This window comes from Trichomycterus rosablanca, chromosome 1, assembly GCF_030014385.1.
Source record: "Trichomycterus rosablanca isolate fTriRos1 chromosome 1, fTriRos1.hap1, whole genome shotgun sequence".
Taxonomy (NCBI): Eukaryota; Metazoa; Chordata; class Actinopteri; order Siluriformes; family Trichomycteridae; genus Trichomycterus; species Trichomycterus rosablanca.
In genome coordinates, this window is record NC_085988.1 from 38,499,493 (window position 1) to 38,506,909 (window position 7,417).

Sequence of the window (7,417 nt, forward strand, 5' to 3'; positions counted from 1 at the left end):
CAGTCTTTAGAACAAGAATGACAAAAATATTTTAACTGATCATATAATGTATTTTCAATAGCCTGGACAGATTGTTATAATTACAATAAAGTTAATGACATTTCTTTAGTATACATATTTAAATAAACTAATGTCTGCAAAGGTCTGGGCACTTCTGGATATTTTTAAAGTAATTAGAGAAAATTTTTCATGTGCAAATTAATCCATACCCACCTTTTATTTATAGATTTACAATGTTATGTGCAATATTTGGATATCCTTTTAGTTAAAAAGTCTGAAAACTTCAAACTTAAGATGCAGTTCCAAAGAATATACAGCAAAAAGAAATGCGTTGTGTATTTTATTTATTTATTTATTTTTTAAATACATTTACACATACTACATGAAAATTGTGGTGAATAAACCGTGATTATGAATATAAGGAAAGGGAGGGGCACTTCATCAAGGAGGAAAAAGAAAAATGATGGGTAACTATACAGGCAGTCAGTTAGAATTATAGAGGAGTTTGCTTATACATACTTATATACAGTATTTACTCAGTGCAAAGGACATCAGTGGGGAGGCATGGTGGCTAAGTGGGTAGCACTGTAGGTACCATCGAGAGTGTCCTGACCAGCTGCATTACTGTATGGTACGGCGCCTGCACCGCGTCCTGCCGCAAGACCCTCCAACGCATCGTGAGAGCAGCTGAGAAGATCATTGGCACCTCTCTCCCCACCCTACACGAACTTCACTACACCCGGCCCACCCGTAAAGCCCTCTGCATGGCAGGTGATTCCACCCACCCACTACACAGCTTCTTCAGTCTGCTGCCATCAGGAAGGAGACTGCGGAGTCTCCGGGCCAAGACCAGCCGACTGAGGGACAGCACCATCCACCAGGCGGTCAGGATCCTTAACTCGCTTCCTGTGGGACGGTCCGTGTCCTTTCTGTGTGGAGTTTGCATGTTCTCCCCGTGTCTGTGTGGGTTTACTCCGGGTGCTCCGGTTTCCTCCCACAGTCCAAAGACATGCAAGTGAGGTGAATTGGAGACACTAAATTGTCCATGACTGTGTTCGATATAACCTTGTGTGAACTAATGAACCTTGTGTGATAAGTAACTACTGTTCCTGTCATGAATGTAACCAAAGTGTAAAACATTGAAATCAAATGTTAAAATCCTAATAAAAAAATAAACAAACTTCATGAACAGCTTTCGGCGCCACAGCTTGTGTCATGACTCAATGGTGATCCCTAATTGGCCTAAAAAAGTTACTAGGTTTTTCTATTGTTTTTCTGACTTAGTTGGTTGTAGTTACTTTATATTTCCTTTGTAAAATAGACACTTCAAGAGAACATTAGGCAACTATTACATGTTAAATAGATGGGGAAGGACCTAGTAACTACAAATATGGTCTAAACTAAATAAAAAAAAAATGTAGATACTAGGTTTTACCACTGGATGCAAGATTTACTCAGTAAATGGAAGTAGAAGTGTACAAAACAGCTAATTTTATGCTGTTTTTAGCATGGTTTCCAGCTGTAATTGGAGCTATTCTATTAATGTTAATAGAATCACCTAGCCTACATTGTTTCATAAAACAATTAAAAAGATATAATTATTTACCGAATAATCCAGTTTAAACCTGTGATAGATCAGAATTTGAAGCTTTAGACCAGCAACTAGCTAATACTTCAAGCAGTAAGTCGAATGCATCGCAGTGTTTGGGAATGTACGTAGATTTGATTACACACTAGCACCATCTAGTGGAACATTTTGGAAGCTAAATTGACATTCTCGGGAGCTCAATGTCACCACTTTTCACAGATTATTTCTTCTACTTGATGTACTATTGTTCTGTCTGTTGATGGCAGTATAATTCAAGCTAAATATTAGTAAAGCAACGGAGATACAAATTTGTGTCGTTTGCTTTATGTTTATAGACCTATAGATTTACAAGCCATGATGTCGAAACAATGTATTTATTCAGAATGGGACTCTGCATTGTCATTTATTAAATGTAACATGTTCTCAAAATGTTTAACCTAATATCATTATCATGTCTTTATCTATTTTTATTAAGCAGACAAAGAACACTAGATGGCAGTGTGTAATTAAACACTAACATTTAAAAAAACGAAACTGTTAAATTGTTTGAAGATTTTGACAGCAAACATTAACATAACAATTGGCATCTATTGATTATATTGATAATGTTGCTGTATGAGAATAAAAATCCAACTGACAGACTAATGTGAGTTTTTCCTAAAAAATCTGCAGTATGTGCTTGTAAGCTCAGCTCAGGTGCAGAATGAGTCAGCACTCTGAGTTCCTATTAACATTCACATCACTTTGAATGTCCTGGGAACGTTTAATGCAACTTTCTAAACTTCGACAAGAACATCTGAAAGATCAATGATAACTAAATTCCCCAGAGCTTTATGATCAACAGATAAGCTGAGGAGAATTTGTATGCTGTCTGTATGCTGTCTTTTGAGAATCTTGATCACAGAAATGATGGGTTTGGTCATGGCATAATTAACAGCAAAAATGTTTATATACAAACAGCAGTGTCAGGATGACTGGGATCAGCTGGTCAATTTGTATGCAAATGGGATAAGGCTTAGTCTGGCCTGAACTGTTCTGCATTTCACCCTGGAAAAGAGCTACATTTAGAAAGCATCCACATATTTTTCAAGAATATAATAATAATAATCCTCACATACAGTAGATAAGAAAGAAAGATGTTGCTGTGTGGCACCTATTCTACCATCTGTGTCTTCACCCTCGGTTTGTAGCCTGTCCTGTAAACCCTAGCCACAAGGCAAAAGTACTCATTAAACCGAGCACCTAGCCATTGCTGGGCATCACAAGTTCCCCATGTACTTATTGGCTTACAGCTTGGGGCAATTTAGTGTAGCCAGTGCAGAAGAATCCCACATAGAGAAGGGTGAAACATGTCAGACTCCACACAGACAGTAACAGAAGGTAAGGATTGAACACAGGTCCCATATTAATATTTCTTCTTCATCAATCAAACTGTGGACATTAGACGTGTATCATTCTCCTGACATCTGTCAAACCCAAAGTCAAACCACTAGATACAAACAGAAGTAACAAGTATGTAATCACTTTTATTGTTGTTATATAATACACAGCCCCTATTTAAAAACATCTAAACAATAGGAAAATGGTACATCAAAACAAAGAACAAATAAAACAATAGCTTTTAGAGGCAGCTTTGAAATGGGTATTAAGTATTGGCACTGCATCTTGTTCTGTAAGGTTGTGTAGCAGATGTTGCCACTTTACAGTAGCAGCACAAACAGTAGATTAATGCAGCTCTAGCAGGGCTGAGATTTGATAAATTAAAGTTTAAAAACATTTACAAAGTTCAATAAAAACAACACCTGAAATTGTAAATAAAAATGCAGATACGTGCATAACTTTGAAACGGGTTCAACCAATAGGAATATGAAAACATTAATAAAAGCACAGATGCAACAATTTCCTATTTCCATGAGATGTACTTTTTCTTTATATCTCTTCAAAAATAAACCAAACAACCCCCACAAACCCCTTTAAAAAGTGAATAAAGTGTCCATTGTAAATTCCCTTCTCTTTCACTGAGTGATTAAGTAAGTGAAAGTATGTGATGTCTTGTGATTGGCAGGTGCCATCTGAGGGTCTCACCTTGTGAGCCCTGTGTTCCTGGGACCCATCATTACCCTGATCAGTATGAGCAGTTTTTGCATAAATGAACAAATAAGTTATATGTATTTTTGATAAAGCATAAACCACAAATATATCCACCTGATAATTCACTTTATTATATTATTGTATTTATCACAATGCATTTTCATTATCAATTATGTCTTGCATGTAAACTGCAGTGGGCAATGAAGACACAAAAATCTGATGCAAATGAACTGCATTTGAACCTCAGTCTTGAATAATAATACTTAAATATTTAAAGGAATGGACAACAAACAGAACAAAACGATCAGCTGCTATACTTTTATCATGAAAAGTAATGAGATTCCAACAGAATTTAGGATGCTTATTACAACAACTAAATCACTAAAACTAAACACACACACACACACACACACACACACACACACACACACACACACACAAAATAATGTACATGATAATATTCTATGCATAATAATTCTTCATTTATCCATAGTGTTAATAGACTTGTTGTTAAATTACACAAATAATAAACCATGAGGAGATAAATATTTAATACAATTATTAGGAGACCTACGGTAGCTGGTGAATGCACCCCGAGTTCCCAGCGAAGTAGGTCTTACAGAGCAAGGCAAACAAAGGCCTTAAGTGGCAGGAGGACCAATTAGGGCTGATCACCCGCAGCTGTCAAGCTGGCTATTTAAGCCAGCTCTGCACAGCGGCGGGTGTCGCACCTTTTGTTTGTTTCCCTGATCTTATGTGGCTGCTCGTCCACGCTCCTTTCCTAGGTAAAACGGTATCCCCTGGTGGCATGCGCCATTCGGGTGTGTAGACTGCAAGGTCGAGGTAACCGTTCGTTATTGTCCCTATTAGGATTAGCGTGGTGCGACGCCGTGCAGCCCTCGCGCTGCTTTTGTTTATGCGTTTAGCATTAGCGGTGCTGCTGTACATCAAGCGTGTCCGCTTGGTACAGCAACCGCACATCCTTTTAGATCCAACCCGAAAATTGGATTCCTGAACCGCTGGGTGGCGACACCGCTAAGCTTTCGGTTCTCGCGCAGCCTTCACCGGTTCGAATCCGCACTCGCAGTTGGTGTATCTAACTCTGTTATTTCTCTTTTTTAGATCGGCGTACTTCAGCTGCGAACCTCAGCAAAGCAGACGCCGGTCGCGTTCTATCCTAGCCTTCCGCTGTGCTGGGGCTAGTGATTGCCGGGAGTAATCTACTCCCGTGTTTTGACACTGTAGCGCCTAAAGCGCTCCCCGTCTCTTATTTACCCGCGCCACAATAGCGCGGAGACAACGCACCCGGCTCGTACCGAGACGACCGGGGTTCGCGTCCCACGTCGTTATTTTCCCTTTTTGGGTTTTTCTTTTCCCAGCAGTTCTGTGGCACCATCGGACTTTCCGATTGGGTTTTTGTTTCTCATTTTTCCTCTGTTTTTGTTTATTTCTAATTAAAAATAAAATATCATTTTGATTTTGAATTCTGCATTTGAGTCCTCCTTTCTCCACGTAACAGAAAGGTGCGACCACTCATGGACTCAGCAGAACCCACAACCGTTTCCGACGTGTTACGCCACCAAGGGGTGGCGTTGGGCAGGCATGAGGTAGCCCTCACCGAGTTGGTGCAGCGCGTAGCCGCGCTCGCCCAACAAGTGCCCATCTCGGGGCCCACTCCTAGTCCCGCTGCTCACTCTAGGGAGTCTGTAATCCGTGACACGCCCATTCCTCCTCCTGAGAGATACTCGGGAGAAGCGAAGAAGTGCCGCGGATTTCTCCTCCAATGCTCGTTAGCGTTTGAGCTAAAGCCGTCTCGCTACCCCACAGAACGTTCTAAGGTGGCCTATATCATTTCCCTTCTCACTGGGAGGGCATTGGAATGGGCTACCGCTCTTTGGGAGCAAGACGCTCCTGAATGTTCGTCTGAAAGCTCCTTTAAGGAGGCTCTTAAGGAGACATTTTTTCACCCTGCGGGGGGCCAAGAGGTGGGTCCACGCCTTCTCGAACTCACCCAAGGTGGTCGCTCAGTAGCAGACTACGTGATTGAGTTTCGAACGCTAGCAGCAGAGTGTGGTTGGGATGAAGGGGCCCTTACCGCTATTTTCCATCGCGGTCTTTCCAGTAAGGTAAAGGACGAGCTGGCCACTAGAGATCCTCCTACCACCCTTAAGGCCTTTTACACACTGGCCACGTCCATAGACACCCGGCTTCGCCAGCGAGCGCGGGAACGGGGTTCCTGTCCTCCGTTTGCTCGCTCGTTGGTCCCTCCTAGCTCCCCTCCGCATAATCCCGATCCCGAACCCATGCAATTGGGGTCGACACGACCTGACGCCCCTCAGGCGTCAGGTTCCCACTCCAGACCCCGCCGACCATTAAACTAGTAGGCCGCTCTCGAACCAGGGAATCGAGAGAGGGCCAAACTAGCATCCCTGGTCAGGGCCTGTTTTTATCGGCCCGATTGTCTTGGGGTTCGGGAAATACAAACCTCAAGGTTTGTGTCGATTCGGGAGCGGTAGAGAGCTTCATTGACATCGATCTGGTACGCAGGCTGGGGATAGAGGTCCAGCCGCTAACCAAGCCGGTCTCGGTCCATGCTGTTGATGGTCGAGCCGTAGCGGGCAGCCCGATTACCCATCGGACGCAGCCCTTGACGTTGCGTCTGAAGGACCACGAGGAACGGATCACCTTCTTAGTGACTCACGTTCCTCACCTCCAGGTGGTCCTGGGATTTTCGTGGTTGCAAAGACACAACCCCCAGATCGACTGGGCCACCGGGTCAATCTTCATTTGGGGAACACGGTGTAGAGATTCGTGCTTGCTTCAGGCCGGCACGAATCTCAACCCGCCAGTACCACAAATGGAGACCCCGGATTTGGCCACAGTTCCTCCTGTGTACCATGATCTTCAGGAGGTTTTTAGCAAGTCCAGGGCGCGGGACTTGCCCCCCCACAGACCGTTCGACTGCGCCATAAACTTGTTGCCCGGCACTACCCCTCCTAGGGGGCGCCTTTTCTCACTCTCCGGTCCGGAGAAGGTTGCCATGGAGGAGTATGTGCGCGAGGCGCTCAAACAGGGGTTCATTCGTCCTTCTTCCTCCCCGGCCGGGGCGGGGTTCTTTTTTGTTGGTAAGAAGGATGATACATTGCGCCCCTGTGTCGATTATCGCGGTCTAAATGCTATTACGATCAAGGATCGGTACCCGCTGCCGCTGATGGCCACGGCTTTTGAAGCCCTTCAGCGAGCCTCAATTTTTACAAAGCTCGACTTACGCAGCGCGTACAACCTGATCCGGATCAGGCAGGGGGACGAGTGGAAGACTGCGTTCATTACGCCCACTGGCCACTATGAGTATCTAGTGATGCCCTTTGGGTTAATGAATGCCCCCGCAGTCTTCCAGAGATTCATCAATGAGGTCCTACGGGAGACCCTTGATAAGTTCGTCTACGTTTATCTAGACGATATTCTCATTTTTAGCCGATCCATCGACGAACATATAGGGCATGTCCGACGGGTTCTCCAGCTCTTGCTCGAACACCATCTTTTCGTCAAGCTGGAGAAGTCCGTCTTTCACGCCCCTTCGGTTTCGTTCCTAGGGTTCATAGTGTCACAGGGCACCCTTCGTATGGATCCGGCTAAAATTAAAGCTGTGGAGAGCTGGCCAACTCCAAGTTCTGTTCGCCAAATGCAAAGGTTTTTGGGCTTTGCAAACTTTTTTAGGCGATTTATCAAGAACTTTAG